Genomic DNA, 24023 nt, shown 5'->3' on the forward strand with positions numbered 1-24023 from the left:
CAGTATTTTCGATGGCATTAACACCATTCAAAGCCATACTGGGTATTTTTCCAGACTTCGTCCATTCGATTTTTGGAGGAGTTCCCCTCATTTTGGGACTAATTGCAGGAATCCTATTCTTAGTCCTTATATTTCGTTATGGCAAACCATGTCACAGACAAAACACCTGCGACAAGGGAAGAAACAATCCGAGCCATTGGATACCGGGACCGGATATCAAAAATCCTGGGACTAACCCGGCTTAGAGACCTGAACATGACTTGGTTTCTTTCATTTCGGCCGATATGGCAAAGATGTGTTTTACCTGTATTAAGGTGCATGCTGTGCGGAGAAGAATGCGTGTTGGACACCTGTCTGACGCTACAATCGGATGCGCCAATGGATGCAGAAACATTGTTGGGTCCGGTAAAGGCTCATGCATTGTGCTGCCCTCAACGGCTGCCAATCCTGATGACGGCATTCGTGGAAACTTCACCACTACGATTAAGGGGTAGTGAAGATCAAGATGAAAGCAGCATCGACCAGGTACAACCTTCTGTCAGCAATACTAATCAAAACGTCAATGGAGACAATCATGCACATGAATGCATGGTTACATCCTTTTCCGAGTTAGTGGAACTCTCACAGGAAGCTGTTGACAGCTTTTTCAGCAGTCTCAATGATATGATGTTCTCACCAGAGCAGAAATAACGACTCTTGAGCAAGCTAGCACACGGCGTTCCCGACACCTTGAATTTGGCCTTCAACTTTAATATTAAAGTAGCAAGATCGACTTTTCCTCCAGTCCACGGACAGCAATTTTTTTAGAGGCCCCAAAATATTTTTGTTAAATTTTACGGGACACTTTTCTTCTGCTTAAAGTAAGAACTATTCATAGAGAACTAGTTTCTATTTTTAGAAACTTCATAGACATTAGCTGCCCGCTGGTATGTTTATAAATATTTTTGAACTGTGATGAAGTGGTCTCGAACTTTTCTTCTGTATTAAGAGCCATTTCATGTGTAATTCTAATATTCAATTACTAATAATGTATACATATGCGTGATTATTTTAGCATTATTCTACTGCTTGAGTGCATATAGTACATATGACTATTTTTTTCCCCGTATGTTACATAATTTCAAAATGCATTATGTGTATTTTGGGGTGGTAAGGTATACACGATACTCTACAGTATGTTTTACTATGCCTAGATTCGTAAATATGGCCATAGTTAGCGTGGAGTGGGTGTGATGTATTCCTATAGGTTCTGTATCGATCCCCCTATTCCTGACCCTATTCTGGTTAACGAGTTAACTAGCAGCCATCCCATGATGCAGAAACCGTTATCTGATTACGCCAGACCACGGCACAGGAGCGCGTTATCTGATTAGGTCATAACGCTTGCCATCTAATTAGGCAAGCAATATTCCTCCAGCCCCTGATAAGGCATACGGAGTTCTCAAAACAAATCAAACCTATGACAACCTGGGAAAAACCCTGCGGCCATTGTTTTGATTTCACCGAGAACTTCAGTAAAAGAATGCGCTAACGACCAGCTCGTATGACATCCTTATTGACGTATCTATGTCCATCCTTACGTCAATCTCGGCACCTTACAGGTATAAATATTACCGATATTGCCTTAAGCAAACACACGCGGTGGTGACGAGATCGGAGCAGCGAGACTTCCCGAAGCCCAGCAGAGAGCGAAGCCCACTAGCTGCCCCGCCTTCCTGACGCGCTGAGAACGAGACGCTGCCTTTCTCCTGCCGAGAAATCCAGCTCCGGCGCTTCCGAGCAGCCCTTGCAGGCAGCCTGGAATATCGAGACCAAAGATGAGAGATACCATCCCTCAATCATCCTAGATTCAAGCTACGGAACTGAATAACCCCTTGCAGAGAATTCTTGAATCAGTCACTTGGCAAAACAAACTTAACTTAGACTGCTACTTTCTATCCCCGCCCACGTATTAGGCTTAGGTCAGGTACACTGGGGTAGGCGTGGTTAGAAGCACCAGTTGAGTACGATTAGTCAAATGTTTATATGTATGTATCTATTTTATCCATTTTAAACCACCATATGGCTTAGAAACCATATAAATGTTTTTACAGTATTATTTTATACTTCTGCTTTTATTGTATGCACTTTACTTAACCATAAGTATTGCAATAATATCGATTCATTTCTCTTGTACGAGAAAAGAGACTGATCAATAAATAACATATTTTATTGAACACGCCCGTCTCTTCTTTTTCTCTACAATCTGGTGAAACTAAGAATGCACGTACTGACTGAGTAAAATAAGTTGTCTTTTGTTTTCACACGACTCTAGAGATACACTCTTGATTAGGGGAGAGCAAAGTTGTCATGTTCTATGGTTGTCAGAAACTAAATCCCTTCTTGTCTATCCAGGGAGGTTCAACTCCTCCTTGTCTATTCGAGAAAGTTTCTAGTGAACTCTGAGCTAGCTGGCAAACCCAAAACTTTAAGTCTAATATCGACAGTAGAAGACCTAGTTAACGTCTGGTCTAGGTCTATACTATTGGAGGTATTATTCCAATGCGCAGAGCCTATTGGGATAATAGGAACTACACTACAGTGCAGTCCAAATCAGTTCCTTAAGGCATTCGGATGGCCTGAGTCTTTCAGAGCCGATTCGTGCAGCTCTAGGGACACTGTTTCTGGATGAGCGATTACCGGAAAGCTGTACTGATTCAGTTGTCTGAGACAAAACCGCTTTCGGAATCTGTATTTGGGGGCTCATTGCAGGCCCCCCTTCACCCGAAAGTGTACGAATGGGGCCTGTAGGGGCACCCAAGGGACCCCTCTTCCCAACCATGCACAATGTGGCAGGAACCATGGGGTGCCCGCCACAGGGTGCAAGGTTTTCCCCAACCACCCCTTTATTCAATGGGAGCCTGTGTTCTCGTTTGGAACACAGAGACCCATTCATATCAGCCAGGGTCAAAATGTAGACATTTTACCCCTTGCTCACACTTTCATTATGATCATTATGAATATGCAACAATTGCCAACACATATTCTTTAGTAAAGTAACAGATGAGCCTGAGTTGTACAATGTCTTATGTATATATTTTATGTATTGTCACATCCACTCAAGCACTGCGTCGTTTGCACTTTGTATATAATAAGTATACTGATGATTGTGGGGATTTGTAGAGAATATATATCAACAAAAGAAACCCCTTGTCAGACCTCTCATGTATTATTACTATATTTTTTGCTGTAATTGAGAAATGTTCTCTATATTGAGTAACTGCATTAAGTGTGGGGATCACTGATTGAGAGCGTGATTTCCAAATGATGCCCACAGTACTTTGTACATATATATATAATACTTACCCCTGTCACGTTGGGCATATAGAGTGGTCCTTGTTTGAACTTATATATTCCTAGGAATATGTGCATGTTTCCAAGGTATTCTGTGCATCCTGCAGCCAACAATAGCTGTTTCTTTTCAGGTGAAGTGTATTCTGCTTTTTCACCCTTGTACCTCATTGATTCAGGAATTGTTTCTCACAGCCAGGGCGGCAAACTCACAAACCCCACATAATGGCAGGCAAAGCAAAATGATCAGTTCCAAACTGTCACCCAGATACTGCAACGGTTTGAACTTGGAGTTTTGGTTGAGGGGGGAGTAAGTCCTTCCCAAGCAACAATCACGATACTGGTCAGAATGAACCACAAAATGTCATTAAATAAACCTCTGGTAGCTTGGTACAAAAGCAATCAGGCTTAACTTAGAGGCTTTACTTAGAGGCAATGTGTGATGCATGTATGCTGTACTTAAACAGTAATAAAGTTAAAACACAACACAAGAAAAACAGAGTAAAATTGAATACATTATTTGGCACCAAAACAAAAAAAATCCAATCACTGTAACTGGAGTTATTACGTTTTTATGAAAAACTAGCGCCTACAAGAATAAAGTGCCAAACAGCAGAAATCTAGTCGTGTGAGATCGTGGCAAAGCCAAAAGTTACACTAGGTAGATTGGGCCCATTCTCCACTTACCTGTTGACTTACTAGAATTGTTGAAGAAAAATGTCTGAGGTGGTAAAGTTCACCGGGGCAAGGCAGTCATCGGTGTCCAATGTGGAAGCATTCTTATCAGAGAGCCGCTAGATGAAGTGGCTGTGAAGATTTCCACGTTCAGATTTAGTCACTTTTTTAGAAGTCGAAAATCTCCAGAGGGATGAAGCTGCAGACTATAGCTGACACGAGCTCCGTGCGGCTGGATACTCCATCTGCAAGAAGCTGCTGTACAGGATTTGCTGCTGCAGAGAAGAATGTATCAGGAGCTTTTGTAAAGTTAGTCCAGTGATGCACCTTGGTTTAGATTTTAGGCTGTTTGGGCCCTTTTAGCACCACTCCCACAGTTCCAGAACTGGGCGAACGTCAGTTGGAGGGTAGGACTCACTTCAGGCATGGTCCAAGTGCAGGGTTCAAATTGTTGGATCTTATCACATCTCTGTAACACAGAGCAGGAGGCCAGCCAACTTTGCCCTTTGACTCACTCTAGTTGTCCTGGGTTCAATCAGCAAGGAAATCCTCCAGCAGCAGGGCAGTCCATAGGGTTTAAGGCAGTTTCGACTTAAAATCCAACTTTACCATTAAAGAGGATTTTAAATTACTTTTCTTTAGAGACCAAATATGTCTATCACTATAAATTATCACGTATTAAATTTAATAAGGTAGCCCAATGTTGTCCTATGGGAGAGGTAGGCCTCACAGTAGTGAAAAACAAATGTAGGAGTTTTTCCTTACCAGGACATGTAACATTTGAAAACATACGTCCAAAATTTCAAATACAATGCATCCCCCCTATTGGCAGTTTAGGGCACACCTTAGGGGTGACCAATATGTATTAAAAAGGGGGTTTGGGGCCTGGCAAAAAGGTTTCTTTTCAAATAGGGAAATGGGATGCACACCTTTTAATAGTCATACTGTGAACCATTTTATCAAAATTATTCATTGGATGCGTGCAAAATGATATTGTGCCATGCCCAATAGGCGCTTGATAATCAAACTACCGAAAATGGGGCGTCATAACACCCCAACCAAATGCACAGCTAAACTGCGTTTGATTATCAAGTGCCTATTAGGCATGGCACAATACCATATTTGATGATGTTTCAATTAATGCCCAGCACTGGGATAGCGCCCGTTTGTCAAAAACTGGATAACAAGGCAAGATTAATGATCAATGCACGAGCCCACACGATTGAGATAACAACGTTGTTCTTCTAAGACAGTGTGAAAACAATATGAAAATGAACTTTATAAAGATTAGGAAATGGACAGACAACAATCACGAATTTTACACATGGTCAAAAAGTGTTTTTTATGTATTTAGAGAAACGAAATTCCTATTTGGTTTAACCGCATGCGTGCAGCGGCTATTTTTGCGCTGCGCGGCTTTTTTCAAAAAGCCGCGTTACATGACGAGCTGAGCTCATCATGAGCGTGCGTGCGGCACAACTCATGACGAGCTCAGCTCGTCATGAGCGCAGAAGGGGTTAAATGAAGTGAATTATGGGAAAGTGAGTTCTTGAAAGCAAAAAAGTAGGCATTAGCGATTACGGCATTGGGTTGGCCAAAGATTCAATTAACTAGCCAATCGGGAGGTCAGAGTGACATGCTAAAAGTGTGAGGAATGGTGGGGTGAGTAACGGCCCGCTGAAATTCACAGACGAAGATAGATGGTTTTTTACGTTTCATGGCAGGTACGGAAAAGGTTTGGCAAGAATATTGTTGTTGGGGAAAGTCGAGTGCATGATGTAGTCATAAGTAAGCAGTAGGAGTAAATGTATGCATATGAACAAAAGAAATGGAAAATAGCAATAAATGAGGAAAGCAAACGACGTTTAAAAGATATGTAGGTCTATGTAGTGAACTGACTAGCACTTGACAAAGGGAGTGAAACAGAGGGAAAGGAAATGAGGCGAGTGAACAACAAAATGCATCAGAGGTACACGGGCAGTTATTAGAGATGCATGAAACGTGTATGAGATCTAAATAAGTTTGTGATAAAACCAGGAGAATGATGTGGTCAACAGATTGGCACGGTTTGTGCACATTAAGGTAACAGTGACTTTGCTAAAAAGAGGGGTTAAGTTTGTGAAAAATGTTTTGAATATGAAGTAATACAGCATGCTTTTTTAATTGCATTTGAACTTCAGATGTTAAATGATAGCCAATACATTAATCGTTAATCGTTGATTGTTTCTATCATTTATAGTGACCCCAGACGAAGGGCATTTGGCCCGAAATGCATTGGATTTTTATTGAATAAACGCTGCCACATATGAACTCGTGCTTCAGCGGTGTTCTTGCAAGAGGTTCGGGTGAACACAGGAGGAGCATTAGAAAATATGAAAATGGCATTTTACACTCTACGTGTGGACTCAAAAAGTGGTGAAAGGAAAACTGAGGAAAACAGTAACGAATAAAAATGATGAATTACAAGGATTAAGATGGATTACTTTGAAGGAAAATATTATCGCTGTAGCGGCGCAGTTTAGCTGTGCATTTGGTTGGGGTGTAATGACGCCCCATTTTCGGAAGTTTCATTAAAAAGGTTTATTTTGCCAGGTTGAAATGGCAGTTGAAACCTGCATTCAGACTGAAATGGCAGACCAGAGACATGTTTTAAAAGGCTTCTTAGGGTAGCAAAATAGGTTCTGCACAACCACTAGTAGTATTCTATTTACAGGCCCTGGGAACATGTTGTACCACTTTACTAAGGACTTATAAATAATTTAAATGTGCCAATCAGGTGTAGGCCATTATAACCATGTTTTAAGGAGTCTTCTACGTGAGCATGTGCTTTACAAATACTCATGTTATGCTGTTACAAATATATTTATTTGACAACAAACTCACTTAGTTTCCTCAGATGACAGTCACAAAGAGGGTTACGATCATGATATGAAATGCATTAAGACGAGTTCATGCTCGCTTTCGAAGTTCTTATTTTTCCCACTTCTATGTGTGTATATTTCAAAGGTCAATATAACCCTCCCTTGTGACTACGTACTTCCTCTACGCTGATAGACAGCCTTGATGCCCTCGTATAAGGTGCATGCTATTGGGGGTCCGAAATTGCATTGCGTTTGAGATTCATGGTGCTAATGATCAAATCCAGCTGGATATGCAGATTGTTGTAAGACCTAAATGAATGCTTTACTGCTAGTTGTGCCTCTGAGTATACTTTTTTACATTGCACCTGGAATGAGCTGCTCGATGGTCTTAAGGGCCAATTTAAATTCTAAATAAATCTTTACTGGAGCAAGATGCACTTTATGGAACTACTATTTGTATTTAAGGAGCCATCTAATGCATGCAGCTCTTTTTGAACTACACCTAAAAGGAATGCACACCACTGATTTTTGGGAGAATGATTTCATGGAGCTAATCAACAAAAGCAACATAAAATAAATGGGTCTTATCACACAAGTTACTGACACCATATTTTCATTTATTGCACTCTTTACCTTTCATTTTGAAATATATGCAGAGTCTATTTTCGCTTCTTCACTGTTACTGGTTACTGGCAGTGGTAGCTTATGGACTTGGAAAGTGGTGAGGCGAAAGAAAATGCCCTTCGGTCCACGGTAGTGAGTGAAGTGAATAAGCCTCATGTCCTCATGTCCATGTCCTGCATCATTTGCACATAAATCAGCCCAAAATCCAGGTGTTCTGAAGGGATACTGAAGTTGTATATGGGATTTGAATCTGTAGTCTAGCTTTGGTTTGAAGAGGGCAAGGGGTCTGCTACTTCGTGAATGCGGGGCTAATGATACGTTTCTGGTGAAGGCCTTGAGATATTCTGCAGATATTCTTTCTGCCACCTGTGGTCCACAGCTATCTTTGCACAGGCCACTGAGTGATTGTCGTCCTGAATAAAGATACACTAGCGTCTATTGATTTTTAGGTCTCGCATAAGGCAGCGCATGCTCTCCCTCTACGAGGCATCAAGTAATTAGTATGTTAGGTGAAATTCCGTGTTATTTCTGTTGCTGCTTGCCATTAGTTAAAGTTTGTCATTGATTTTATTAGATTTTTTTTATTGGCTGTTGATGCGATGCTGACTTCCGTTTAGTCCAGAAGCAGCAGTGCCTAACTACTGTTTTTGTCCGCCAGATCGCACTCTGTTTTGCAGCTGCCTCCTGCTTTTCAAACGCAGGCTTTCACTTTTCAAACGCGGGTGCGCACTTTTAACAATGGCGCCCGTGCTCGTTTAAGGCATTTTTGCTGCCAGAATGCCAACATGTCTTCTCTTTCCTCATACTAAGCACGAGAACAATGTTTTCAGGCGTTTAAATCTTTCCCCTTCTTTGTTATGTTTGAATGGCTTATATTGCACCTTGCTGTTCTTCTGTAACTTTGTTTCACCCACCCTCGCAGCTGCTTTGCTTGCCCAGCATTGAACAGTGACCTGGCAGCAGTTGGGTCAGCCTCAGCCCCTGTAAACATGGGCACGTGGGCGAGGTCAGCTGAGGCATACAGGAGGAAGGGACATTGGGGCTGAAATACAGGGCAGTGGTTGGCATTTGCAGGAGACCTCCTTACTGTGAGGAGAAAGACAGCCACAGAGTCGTCATCAGGTCAGTAGACTAGCTATATGTGGCTGCTTCCACAATAAAGGTGATGTTCGGGCCGAGCAAGGCAAAACGATCAATCCAGTTCCACGGCTTTAAGAGACTGCTTCTAATCTTCAAATATTCAGCAAAATAACTGACGGAAAGTCCTCTAGTAATGTGGACAGTTCTGCACCAACGGACCTGGCCCCGTAACCAGTGGTAAGATGATTGAATCAATGGATATGTGTCAGCCACAGCCCGTGTGTGTCTACTCCACTAGTTAATCATATCTCCTAACAAACAGCTGTAATTAAAGTGGGAACATGTGTATATTCCCCAGTCACTTATGTCAAAATATTAGATACCTGTTCACGACCCACAACTCAAGGCTGTAAATCTAGAAGAAAAAGCTCTCGCCTATCTAGAAAAGATTTGATCAAAGAAGAGAACAGTGTAAGTACGGGTTGGCAATGTGGGCTAATTCATGTGTTCAAGTTCTTTATGTTACTACTTTTGGGACTTTCTGAAATGTTTCACCACTAATAATGGTGCTTTAGAACTGCTGCAGAGCATGAATCGAGGGCTTACGTGATGGTTTCTTCTAGTACTGTGGGAGTGTAGAACTGACTGCATTCAGGGGTTGCCCTGATCGCGGACAACACTAGTGCCATCGTCTGGCCGTTCCAATGGGCTGACTAGACAGAGTTTAGTGTTGCTGTCGGTAGGTCAGATGGAAGTCAGTATCGCTTTAGAAAGGAGCGAGTAGCTTCATTACTGCTACACTATTAGAGCCCGGTCGCTTTTGCAATGCTCTAATATGGGTCTTTACTCAGCAATTTCATTTTTATTTCACTGCTTATAAAGGTCAAAAAGTACCATAGGCATCTTGGTGCTGAAAAACAAACCCAAAGAGTAAAAAAAATAGACATCCTAAAGAAATAAAAGCAATACATTGCCACGAGCGGTACAATTATTAATCTCGCACCCATAGGTTCGCAGGTTTGCCCCTTGCCCTCGAGAGCAGGTCCAAGGGCTAGGGATGAGATGTAGGATTAGGAAAACATTTATTTTATTATATAGTATTAACATGGTCCTAAGGCATTAGAGCGCTTTACATGAGCACCATATTTCATTACACAAGGCCAGGTTCATTTTTTTGCATATGTTTTACAGGCACGGGGAGATTAAGAGATGTGCCCAGAATCACAGGATGCTCAGCCCTTGCCGACACTCGAACTCGGTCCCCCAAAGTCTGCAGCTCTTGCTGCTTAGCCCTATCACCGCCCATATTCCTTTAAGGTTCTCAAGGGTGCTGTGCCACTGCTCATTTGATAAGAATATGGTCTAGAGGTTTTTAGTGTTGCTTCTGTACAGTATGTGAAAGACCCCTCATTACCACTACCCTACTATTTGTAGTGAAAATAGTAGAGGCAAGCCCTTTAATCCTGTCAGTGTACATGAGTTCAGCTTCAGTGCTGTGGATAACTTACAGATGACAGTTTATTTGCTTCCTCAGTTCGCTTTCACGCCACAGGTCGCGTTGCTTAGTACAAAATCTTCTATATGGGTTAGGAGACTCTGCTACTGTGGCAGGAGGCTTTCATTCAACTTTACAGAGAGCTTAAATGCTTTATTAGCACTTCTTGTGGAATGCTGATATTAAACAAGCCAATCAGGATGCTGATGCCCTCCGCCACTGCACCCTGGCACTCTAAGTTCACAGAGTGAAGCAGGGAAACGGTGAAGTCTGCCTATCTTCAGGACAACGGTAAGAGAGAATCAATGAGCGACTGAGGAAGAAAGGTAAGTACCCCACACTTAACTGGAAGGAAGGAGCATACCTGCTCTTTTTATACAATCTTTGCTCATCATGTAACAAAGCCGAGAAGAAAGCATCAGGGCATAGACATACAATACAAAATATCAGTGTTCAGCCTCTTGCAGCAATAAAACAAGCTTTTAATAGCATTGGCAACATTCCAGTTAGTGGTAAGGCACTACTTGAAGGGATACACGTGCATGTGTGATTCAATCTGTGGGGACTTCCTTTTCATTAGAAACATCACTGCAGCCTCCGACTGTTTATCAAAGCATCCACCAACCTCAATCAATCAGCATAAAGATTACACAGAAGAGAATTTCAATCTTGTGGAGCAGGTGCAGTGCCTTGCTCTCAGTGAAGAACCCCATAGGAGTCTTTTATGTTATGTCAGTTAAACCTTTTTAAACTAATATTATTTACAATATATTAGTTATAACATCATAAATCATATCTTCGTGAGAACAAAGTGCATGGTAGAGTGGCGGGTTATAGTTAATGTAGCGTGGCGACTGAGTTGACTACAATGTGTATGGAGGTGCACGAGTTACTATAACTTGAAAGTGTCGCTTAAATTATAAATTAAAGCTATACATTTAGAAATATACATTTTTGTGTACTTTAACTTTTGTTTGTAGCTAAAGAATAAATAAAGTTATAGAAATGTAATGGTTGTGCATGAATTATACATTTTAGGTATAACTATAACTGAATGGTTTCTATTTGTGTATTTTAAGTTTGCGATGTATAGAAAGGATAAATAAGATTTTCCTAAATAGAAAAAGGGTTTAACCTTTGTTTTTTCTCATGAAAAATATTTTGAAATCATAGAAAGGTGGTAAAGTATAGTGAATGGGAGTGTTAAACTGTCGTAGGGAATAGTGTGGTAGAGTGGAGTAGAGTGGAGTTGAGTATAATAGAATGTGGCACATTGAAGTGGCTTACAGTAGAATAGTGTACAATGGAGTGGTGTAGAGTGGAGAGGTGGAGGGTGTAGTGTTGGATAGTGCAGTGCGGTAAAGTGTAGTGGCGTATAATGGAGTGGCTTAGAGTGGAATAGCGTAGAGTGGAGTGATGTGGAGTGACTTACGGTAGAATGCAATGCAGTGTAGTTGCATAGAGTGTAGAGTGGTAGAGTGTACTAGTGTACACTGGATTAGCATAGAGTGCAGTGGTTTTGAGTGGAGCAGCTTACAGAAGCGTGAAGTACACTGTAGTGGAGTGGTGTGCACTGGATTGGCATACAGTGGAATAGTGTACTCTGGAGTAGAGTGGAGTGGCATAGAGTAGACTGGAGTACAGTGTAGTTTAGTAGAGTGGATTGGCATATAATGGACTAGTGTACAGTAGAGTGGCATAGAATGGATTGTCAAACATTGGAATAAGGTAAAGTAGAGTAGGGTGGATTGGCTTAGAGTGGAGGGGTTTACAATGGAGGGGTGTAAAATGGAGTGATGTACAGTGTGACAGCATACAGTGGTTTGTTTCAGAGTAGAGTGGCATACAGTGAAATAGCACATATTAGAGTGTAGTGGCATCGATTGGAATAGCATACAGTGGAGTGTCATGTAGTGTAGTTACGTAAAGTGGGATGCTGTAGAGTGTACTGGTGTATAGTGAAGTATTGTACAGTGGAGTGACATACTCCAGTGTAGTACAGTTGTGAAGCATATAGTGGAATGGTGCACAGGTGAGAGGTGTACATCGAGTGATGTACACTGGAATGTGTTAGAGTGGAATAACATAGTGTCACATGGTCAGGATAGGCCAGGTTAGAAACACCACCACATGTCTTCTCTTTTTAACATGGTGGAGTTTGACACACATTTGCGTGTGTGGTCATGCAGGATAACATTCTCAGAATCTGCATTGCTTACATTTCCACTTCATAGTCACACTATCATGACACCTTGAACATGCAAAACAAAAGGAAAATGTTCACTGTGCAAATGTCATTGTTGTTATTGTCCGGTAAGCGACAAAGCTATCAAGCTAGAATAAGCAATTGAGCCTGACAATGGTTTCAACATAGCCTCATGAGCTCTGTTTATAATGGTATTTCTTGTGTACTTCTTTGAGTCTGCATGAGAGTCCAAACAAAATGGTTCTAGATCGTTTACCACGATTCCTTGGGGATTCAGGGTTGTAATGTTCCGAGTTTGCACAATCCATTGTTACCTTGTCAGGTTTAGTAAAACAGATGGTGCACTGTGACCTAGCAGGGCTACAAGCCAAAATAGCCTGAGGTTGTGCATGGAATTAGTCTGGCACAATCCTGATGTTTATGTTGTCCAGCAAACGTACAGGTTTTACTACAAAGTATAAAGCCGTACAAAAGTAGAGTAAAGTGGCATGGAGAGGAGTGGTTTAGAGTGGAGTGGCGGACAACAGACTTTTGTAGAGTGGACTGGCGTAAAGTAGAGTGAGGTACAGCGCCCTGATGTATATTGGAATAATGTAGAGAGCAGTGGCATAATATGGAGTAGCATAAAGCTGAGTATCATACACTGGCGTGGGATTGAGTGGAGTGGTGTAGAGTGAAGAGACTATAGAGTAATAGGTTAACATGATGTGGAGTACAGTCGAGTAGCTTAGAGTGGCTTAGGGTGGAGTAAGGTACAGTGTAGTGGCATAGAGTGCAGTGTTGTAGAGTGAAATACCATAGAATTGAGTGTTGTAGAGTGGAGCGGGTACAGTGTATTGGGTAGAGTGTAGTGCTGTACAGTTTAAAAGCATACTGTGGATTGGTGTAGAGTATAGTGTTTTAGAGTGGAGTGCGTACAGTGGAATTCCATAGAGTGAAGTGGCGTAGAGTTGGAGTGGTGTAAAGTGGAGTGGCTTATAGCATAGTAGTGTATGTTAGAGTGGTTTAGAGTGGGAACACGTTGAGTGTTCCTAGAGTACAGTGGAGTGAAGTGGAGTGGAATACAGTGGAATAGCATGCAGTGGGTTTTTATAGAGTAGAGTATAGTATAGAGGTGTACAGGGAAGTGATGTAAGGTGCTGTGGCATACAGAGGAATAGTGCACAATGCAGTGGTGTACACTGAAGTGGCGTGCAGTGGAGCGGCATAGAGTGGAACAGCACAGAGTTTAATGTTGTATAGAGTGGAGTTGAATAAAGTGGGATTGCGCACAGGAGTAGTGTTCAGTGGACGGGCGTACAGTCTATGGGCGTACACTGAAGCATCATAAAATGGAGTGGTGTACAGTGTAATAGCATACAAGGTAGTGGTGTAGAGTGGAATGGCATTGAGTGGATTAGGGTAATATGGAGTGGCATAGAGTGGAACAACATAGAGTGTAGTGTCGTAGAATGGAGTTGAATACAGTGGAATCACATACAGTGGAGTGCCATAGAGAAAATGGGCATATTGGCGTACACTGGAGTGTCATAAAATGGAGTGGTTTATAGTGTAATAGCATACATTGTAGTGGTGTAGAGTGAAGTGGCATTGAGTTGAATGAGATAAAGTGGAGTGGCATGCAGTCAATCATCATATAGCGGAATGGGTATAGTTGAGTGGAATGGTGTGTAATATCATAGATTGGAGTGACATAGAGTGTAATGGCATTGAGTGTAGTGGCTTACAATGCAGTGTTGTAATTGAAACAGATGTAGCGTGAAAGTGTGCTAACAGATGTAGAGGTAATGTGGCAGGAAAAGGTATTACTTGGGTAGTATGTGTGAACAGTGTAAGTAGTTTTAAAGTTATTATTAAAATGCTTAGTTATCTATTGTACCACTGTATAGCATGGTAAATTTGCTGTATACCGTCGCACATTTGCATGATAGGGCAGAATATTATTGGCTAATGGCGTGTTTACCAAAGGCAGACAAGTCTTTTCAGCACATTTTGTCTGAATTCTGTAATCTCAGATCTAGGTAGGTAGTACATTTTGTTGTTGTTCCCAACTTATTAAAAATGTAGTAAAGTGTTAATAGGTAGAGAAATACATTAATAATTTTCTACATAATTTTACAGAAGTTTAGGAAGAACTGCACGTTTGTATACATACCACAGCCATTTGTAGATATTACCGTGGTACTCTGTTGGCTTTTCACTGAAGATTTAAATGTGTTAAAAATGGAAAATACACTGAATTACACTATATTTGTACAATATAGAGTACTACAGATATTTTAAATTTTTTAACACATTTATATTTGTGTACCATGGTACACGTGAGGCAGTACAGCGATAATATATATATTTTTTTTATGTATGTAGAAACTTAAAAATATTTTTATCTGCCTATTACCACTTAATAAAGTGAGAAACAAAAGTCTATGGAAAATGCATTGGTGGTAAAATGGGTTTTATCTTTGAACCCCCATGATCAATCACCGTAAAACTTGGCATGATCTGCCAATGTAGAAGTAAGAATAGTTCTGTAAGGTTTCGGGGAGATTCATCAAGCGGGTGGAACGTTATTATTGGCAAAAACATGCAAGGAATTCTTATCTCTAACCTCTGGAAACCTAACTATGCTCAGTGAGAATTTCAGTGAAAATGTCAAGGTTTAAACATGAAAAACACTGAAATGGACCACATTATAGTCATCTATGGTACCTTAAACTCATGCCCTGAGATAACTTTAACTCATGCCCTCATCATGCATAGTTTTTTATTAATTATTTTGGGGGGAGCGCCAAGGCCCCAGCTGCCCCACCGGCTTCCTGTAAGCAGCCCCATTTCATGGGGCCACACAGGAGCTGACAATTCTTAAAAAATTAAGTTAAGGGGTAGCAATTGGGGGCTGCTGGGGGAGCCCAGGACCCCTACAGCCCCACAGGCTGCCCTGCCTGCACCCATCAGCATTGATCCCTGCCCGCAGAAGCAGTTTTTGCTTTGCTCCCTCAGGCCACGAACAATTCAATATACTTTCACTGCCTAAGAGCGTGGGAAGGGAAACGTTTGTTCTACCACCAGATGGGAGCAGCTTTGTGCTTTTGTGTTCCCACCCAGTGGGAGAACATCAGGCCGGGAAACAAAAGGTGTCTCAGGTGTTGGGACCCTATAAACAACACCGTCCTTGATCCGGTTTTTGGTAATCTAGTCTCTGGGGCAATGTATGACTTGGGGAGGAGCTGCATGGCCACCCGCCCCAATCCATAGTTTACAATCTCGGCGGCATGGTCCCCAGGGCCTCTTCAGTCTTGGGAAGGGGGGTGCAACCCCCATCCCGTTAATTAAATGATAGCCCGGTGGATTGAGTTCCCAGTGCTTTTGTAGCCCATACTTTGTTATACAGCCCTGGTGATGATGTCCCCAGAGCATATTTTGGCTTGTGGAGGGGGGCCACGCACCCCCTTCCCTTAATTTGTTCTATAGCCTTTAGGAAGGGGTCAGTCAGTGATGTCATCAAGGATGTCATTTGAGATTTCATGAGTGATATCAAAAATGATGTCATAGAACATGTCACGAGTAATTTCTGAGGTCAGAAGCATTGAATGACTTGGTCAAGCTATAGTTAGCTCTGCTCTGCTAACTATAACTGGTAAATTTCTGTGGTCACTGACATGTTCACCCAACTCACTTCAAGCTTTATTTTTTTCAGTGTAGTAGTAAATACTTGGATAGGACGCCGGTGTCTCTTCTGCTTTCCAATTCTGTGCACACGTGCACGCCCACTCGGTATCTCCTTCGCTTTATTCGAAACATCATGGTTCCCCAAACATCATTTTCAAGTGCTGCCACCAAACATATTTTGGCTTGTCAGTTCAGGGGCATTTCCAACTGTATTCTGCCTCACGGCATGTGGTAACAGCGATTCATCTCCCTACCTGACTTTGGGCTCCACAACATGCACGGAGAGTAAGTATTTTTTCCGTTTCTTTCCAACCATGTGGGTTCCCACTGCAACCTCAGATGCTATGAGCCCTGAGGATCTCGTTCTACATTCCGAACGTTCCATCACATGCAGGCTGACAAGCCGATGTAGACACAGAGTGACGAGTCACGCCCCCCTGTGTCTCTCCACCAGTTACACTTTCCGGAGCATACTTTTCTCTTTCTTTTCTCATCTTTCTTTATATAACGGCCCGCCTCCCCACCAATGTATTCCACTATCATCCAGAGGCGGTGCGAGGAAGGAGCACGGTTATACCACAGCTCCAGGCAAGCGGGGAGCTTTACCACTTGGGTTATCACTTCTCCAGGAAACAAGACTCGCCCAGCCCGATTCCATCCGCACTTGCATACTTTACTTATCCAATTTTCCCGCCTGCCTGCCCTCACACCACTTTTCGTACTACTTTGTCCTGCCTCCGTGCACTGCCGACACCCTGTGATTACCTTTGGCCTTAACTCCAAAGGCCAAAGCCTGACACCCTTACTATTCCCGGTCGCTAGGCCTGATATTCTCGACCTTCTGACTTTGTCGTTGGTCTTTAAATTGTTTCTTACTGCCATCCCCCTGCACGTCTGGGCTACCTGAGCCACTTTTATCTTAAAGTCTCACGCTGGCCATGCCTGATATTCTCGACCTGTCTAGTTTTGGCATTGGTCTTTTAATTGTACCTCACTGTCATCACCCTGAAGTCGCGGGCCCCCGAGCCACTTTTATCTTTAGTCTGATTCTCTGCTCGGAGATTCAGCTTCACTCAGGGTCATTACTTGCCCTCACAACACCTCTGTCCCGCACCATCTACTACAGCCGCTGTTTCACTATTAAGTCCAGCCACCCACGCCCCATACTGCGATGGCCGGCACTGCACACTTTCTCTCTATTTGTCATTATCCAGCTACGAACCCGGCTCTTTCTGCGCTTTTCCACTTTGCCTACAGGCCTAGACACCCCTTGAACTATATAGCCGCGTATTCCATACCCCTGACACGTTCAACCCCACACGCCCCTTACCCCGACGCTCGGTGCTGCACACCCTCTCCCCTTCTCTCTCTGATCCGCCACGCACTCTGCTTCCTCCACCCATCCCCGGGTGGTACAAATATTCTACTGATACCCTTTGCATTTGGCTGATTGCATCTTTACTTCCCCTGGCAGATCTCTCTATATGTCCCTTATTGAGGAGGCACCCTCTGACCTCGGAGCTGCCATTATACGCGTGACTGGTACTACAGCGATACCTGATCATTTCCTAACAAGAGACCACACCTTCCCGGAAACCATTGGAGTCATTCTTCAATATTATATACTGTATGTGCTTTTACACATTCTTATCTCCCCCATCTGACTACTGATGTTGCCCTCAACTTTTTGATACTCGTCCACTTGCTTTTCTCCTCTCCGTTAACCTTTTGTGATCTCGTCACCATTAGTACTCTAGAGCTTGGACCGCTCTTAGCTGTGTGCCTATTTGTCTTTTACAAAACCAACAGTTGATGGACAGAATGCAGTACAATGTCATACATTCACCCCAGTACAGAGATCTGGGCCTAAATCCATTGTTTTTTTGCACTCCACACCACCCCAGTTCAGACATGGCCATATGCAAATCATCCTTGACCCTGTGCCTCATGGGAACAGTCCAGCACGAACTGCCAAGCCATGTCTTTCCTGGACCGGAATCAAGCATGATAGGACCGGTTTCTGGCTATCAGCCGTCGTCAGCCAGGATAGCTTGACTCCAGTGGTGTGGAGAGCATGGGACTCACGTCTGAGCATACCCATCCCACTCGGGGTGACAAATGCAAAACCAACAGTTGATGGACAGAATGCAGAACAATGTCATACATTCACCCCAGTACAGAGATCTGGGCCTAAACTCCATTGTTTTTTTGCACTCCACACCACCCAAGTTCAGACATGGCCATATGCAAATCAGCCTTGACCCTGTGCCTCATGGGAACAGTCCAGCCCGAACTGCCAAGCCATGTCTTTCCTGGACCGGAATCAAGCATCCTAGGACCGGTTTCTGGCTATCAGCCGTCTTCATCCAGGATAGCTTGACTCCAGTGGTGTGGAGATCATGGGACTCACGTCTGAGCATACCCATCCCACTCGGGGTGACAAATGCAAAACCAACAGATGATGGACAGAATGCAGAACAATGTCATACATTCACCCCAGTACAGAGATCTGGGCCTAAATCCATCGTTTGTTTGCACTCCACACCACCCCAGTTCAGACATGGCCATATGCAAATCAGCCTTGACCCTGTGCCTCATGGGAACAGTCCAGCCCGAACTGCCAAGCCATGTCTTTCCTGGACCGGAATCAAGCATCCTAGGACCGGTTTCTGGCTATCAGCCGTCTTCAGCCAGGATAGCTTGACTCCAGTGGTGTGGAGAGCATGGGACTCACGTCTGAGCATACCCATCCCACTCGGGGTGACAAATGCAAAACCAACAGTTGATGGACAGAATGCAGAACAATGTCATACATTCACCCCAGTACAGAGATCTGGGCCTAAATCCATCTTTTTTTGCACTCCACACCACCCTAGTTCAGACATGGCCATATGCAAATCAGCCTTGACTCTGTGCCTCATGGAAACAGTCCAGCCGGAACTGCCAAGCGATGTCTTTCCTGGTCCGGAATCAAGCATCCTAGGACCGGTTTCTGGCTATCAGCCATCTTCAGCCAGGATAGCTTTTTTCCAGTGGTCGGGAGAGCATGGGACTCACGTCTGAGCATACCCATCCCACTCGGGGTGACAAATGCAAAACCAACAGTTGATGGACAGAATGCAGAACAATGTCATACATTCACCCCAGTACAGAGATCTGGGCCTTAGTCCATCTTTTTTTGCACTCCACCCCCCCCAGTTCAGACATGGCCATATGCAAATCAGCCTTGACCCTGTGCCTCATGGGAACAGTCCAGCCCGAACTGCCAAGCCATGTCTTTCTTGGACCGGAATCAAGCATCCTAGGACCGGTTTGTGGCTATCAGCCGTCCTCAGCCAGGATAGCATGACTCCAGTGGTGTGGAGAGCATGGGACTCACGTCTGAGCATACCCATCCCACTTGGGGTGACAAATGCAAAACCAACAGTTGATGGACAGAATGCAGAACAATGTCATACATTCACCCCAGTACAGAGATCTGGGCCTAAATCCATTGTTTTTTTGCACTCCACACCACCCCAGTTCAGACATGGCCATATGCAAATCAGCCTTGACCCTGTGCCTCATGGGAACAGTCCAGCCCGAACTGCCAAGCCATGTCTTTCCTGGACCGGAATCAAGCATCCTAGGACCGGTTTCTGGCTATCAGCCATCTTCAGCCAGGATAGCTTGACTCCAGTGGTGTGGAGAGCATGGGACTCATGTCTGAGCATACCCATCCCACTCGGAGTGACAAATACAAAACCAACAGTTGATGGACAGAATGCAGAACAATGTCATACATTCACCCCAGTACAGAGATCTGGGCCTAAATCCATCGTTTTGTTGCACTCCACACCACCCTAGTTCAGACATGGCCATATGCAAATCAGCCTTGACCCTGTGCCTCATGGGAACAGTCCAGCCCGAACTGCCAAGCCATGTCTTTCCTGGACCGGAATCAAGCATCCTAGGACCGGTTTCTGGCTATCAGCCGTCTTCAGCCAGGATAGCTTGACTCCAGTGGTGTGGAGAGCATGGGACTCACGTCTGAGCATACCCATCCCACTCGGGGTGACAAATGCAAAACCAACAGTTGATGGACAGAATGCAGAACAATGTCATACATTCACCCCAGTACAGAGATCTGGGCCTAAATCCATCTTTTTTTGCACTCCACACCACCCTCGTTCAGACATGGCCATATGCAAATCAGCCTTGACTCTGTGCCTCATGGGAACAGTCCAGCCGGAACTGCCAAGCGATGTCTTTTCTGGTCCGGAATCAAGCATCCTAGGACCGGTTTCTGGCTATCAGCTATCTTCAGCCAGGATAGCTTTACTCCAGTGGTCGGGAGAGCATGGGACTCACGTCTGAGCATACCCATCCCACTCGGGGTGACAAATGCAAAACCAACAGTTGATGGACAGAATGCAGAACAATGTCATACATTCACCCCAGTACAGAGATCTGGGCCTTAGTCCATCGTTTTTTTGCACTCCACCCCCCCCAGTTCAGACATGGCCATATGCAAATCAGCCTTGACCCTGTGCCTCATGGGAACAGTCCAGCCCGAACTGCCAAGCCATGTCTTTCCTGGACCGGAATCAAGCATCCTAGGACCGGTTTCTGGCTATCAGCCATCTTCAGCCAGGATAGCTTTACTCCAGTGGTCGGGAGAGCATGGGACTCATGTCTGAGCATACCCAACCCACTCGGGGTGACAAATGCAAAACCAACAGTTGATGGACAGAATGCAGAACAATGTCATACATTCACCCCAGTACAGAGATCTGGGCCTTAGTCCATTGTTTTTTTGCACTCCACACCACCCCAGTTCAGACATGGCCATATGCAAATCAGCCTTGACCCTGTGCCTCATGGGAACAGTCCAGCCCGAACTGCCAAGCCATGTCTTTCCTGGGACCGGAATCAAGCATCCTAGGACCGGTTTCTGGCTATCAGCCGTCTTCAGCCAGGATAGCTTGACTCCAGTGGTGTGGAGAGCATGGGACTCACGTCTGAGCATACCCATCCCACTCGGGGTGACAAATGCAAAACCAACAGTTGATGGACAGAATGCAGAACAATGTCATACATTCACCCCAGTACAGAGATCTGGGCCTAAATCCATCTTTTTTTGCCCTCCACACCACCCTAGTTCAGACATGGCCATATGCAAATCAGCCTTGACTCTGTGCCTCATGGGAACAGTCCAGCCGGAACTGCCAAGCGATGTCTTTCCTGGTCCGGAATCAAGCATCCTAGGACCGGTTTCTGGCTATCAGCCATCTTCAGCCAGGATAGCTTTACTCCAGTGGTCGGGAGAGCATGGGACTCACGTCTGAGCATACCCATCCCACTCGGGGTGACAAATGCAAAACTAACAGTTGATGGACAGAATGCAGAACAATGTCATACATTCACCCCAGTACAGAGATCTGGGCCTTAGTCCATCGTTTTTTTGCACTCCACCCCCCCCAGTTCAGACATGGCCATATGCAAATCAGCCTTGACCCTGTGCCTCATGGGAACAGTCCAGCCCGAACTGCCAAGCCATGTCTTTCTTGGACCGGAATCAAGCATCCTAGGACCGGTTTGTGGCTATCAGCCGTCCTCAGCCAGGATAGCATGACTCCAGTGGTGTGGAGAGCATGGGACTCACGTCTGAGCATACCCATCCCACTTGGGGTGACAAATGCAAAACCAACAGTTGATGGACAGAATGCAGAACAATGTCATACATTCACCCCAGTACAGAGATCTGGGCCTAAATCCATTGTTTTTTTGCACTCCACACCACCCCAGTTCAGACATGGCCATATGCAAATCAGCCTTGACCCTGTGCCTCATGGGAACAGTCCAGCCCGAACTGCCAAGCCATGTCTTTCCTGGACCGGAATCAAGCATCCTAGGACCGGTTTCTGGCTATCAGCCGTCTTCAGCCAGGATAGCTTGACTCCAGTGGTGTGGAGAGCATGGGACTCATGTCTGAGCATACCCATCCCACTCGGAGTGACAAATGCAAAACCAACAGTTGATGGACAGAATGCAGAACAATGTCAGACATTCATCCCAGTACAGAGATCTGGGCCTAAATCCATCGTTTTGTTGCACTCCACACCACCCCAGTTCAGACATGGCCATATGCAAATCAGCCTTGACCCTGTGCCTCATGGGAACAGTCCAGCCCAAACTGCCAAGCCATGTCTTTCCTGGACCGGAATCAAGCATCCTAGGACTGGTTTCTGGCTATCAGCCGTCTTCAGCCAGGATAGCTTGACTCCAGTGGTGTGGAGAGCATGGGACTCACATCTGAGCATACCCATCCCACTCGGGGTGACAAATGCAAAACCAACAGTTGATGGACAGAATGCAGAACAATGTCATACATTCACCCCAGTACAGAGATCTGGGCCTTAGTCCATCGTTTTTTTGCACTCCACACCACCCCAGTTCAGACATGGCCATATGAAAATCAGCCTTGACCCTGCGCCTCAGGGGAACAGTCCAGCCCGAAATGCCAAGCCATGTCTTTCCTGGACCGGAATCAAGCATCCTAGGACCGGTTTCTGGCTATTAGCCGTCTTCAGCCAGGATAGCTTGACTCCAGTGGTGTGGAGAGCACGGGACTCACGTCTGAGCATACCCATCCCGATCGGGGTGACAAATGCAAAACCAACAGTTGATAGACAGAATGCAGAACAATGTCATACATTCACCCCAGTACAGAGATCTGGGCCTAAATCCATCGTTTTGTTGCACTCCACACCACCCCAGTTCAGACATGGCCATATGCAAATCAGCCTTGACCCTGTGCCTCATGGGAACAGTCCAGCCCAAACTGCCAAGCCATGTCTTTCCTGGACCGGAATCAAGCATCCTAGGACCGGTTTCTGGCTTTCAGCCGTCTTCAGCCAGGATAGCTTGACTCCAGTGGTGTGGAGAGCATGGGACTCACGTCTAAGCATACCCATCCCACTCGGGGTGACAAATGCAAAACCAACAGTTGATGGAAAGAATCCAGAACAATGTCATACATTCACCCCAGTACAGAGATCTGGGCCTAAATCCATCGTTTTTTTGCACTCCACACCAGCCTAGTTCAGACATGGCCATATGCAAATCAGCCTTGACCTTGTGCCTCATGGGACAGTCCAGCCCGAACTGCCAAGCCATGTCTTTCCTGGACCGGAATCAAGCATCCTAGGACCGGTTTCTGGCTATCAGCCGTCTTCAGCCAGGATAGCTTTACTCCAGTGGTGTGGAGAGCATGGGACTCACGTCTGAGCATACCCATCCCACTCGAGGTGACAAATACAAAACCAACAGTTTATGGACAGAATGCAGAACAATGTCATACATTCACCCCAGTACAGAGATCTGGGCCTTAGTCCATCGTTTTGTTGCACTCCACCCCCCCCCAGTTCAGACATGGCCATATGCAAATCAGCCTTGACCCTGTGCCTCATGGGAACAGTCCAGTCCGAACTGCCAAGCCATGTCTTTCCTGCACCGGAATCAAGCATCCTAGGACCGGTTTCTGGCTATCAGCCGTCTTCAGCCAGGATAGCTTGACTCCAGTGGTGTGGAGCGCATGGGACTCACGTCTGAGCATACCCATCCCACTTGGGGTGACAAATGCAAAACTAACAGTTGATGGACAGAATGCAGAACATTGTCATACATTCACCCCAGTACAGAGATCTGGGCCTAAATCCATCGTTTCTTTGCACTCCACACCACCCTAGTTCAGACATGGCCATATGCAAATCAGCCTTGACCCTGTGCCTCATGGGAACAGTCCAGCCCGAACTACCAAGCCATGTCTTTCCTGGACCGTAATCAAGCATCCTAGGACCGGTTTCTGGCTATCAGCCGTCTTCAGCCAGGATAGCTTTACTCCAGTGGTGTGGAGAGCATGGGACTCACGTCTGAGCATACCCATCCCCCACGGGGTGACAAATGCAAAACCAACAGTTTATGGACAGAATGCAGAACAATGTCATACATTCACCCCAGTACAGAGATCTGGGCCTTAGTCCATCGTTTTGTTGCACTCCACACCCCCCCCCCCAGTTCAGACATGGCCACATGCAAATCA

This window comes from Lissotriton helveticus, chromosome 2_1 (genome assembly GCF_964261635.1).
Source record: "Lissotriton helveticus chromosome 2_1, aLisHel1.1, whole genome shotgun sequence".
In the NCBI taxonomy this organism is placed as follows: domain Eukaryota; kingdom Metazoa; phylum Chordata; class Amphibia; order Caudata; family Salamandridae; genus Lissotriton; species Lissotriton helveticus.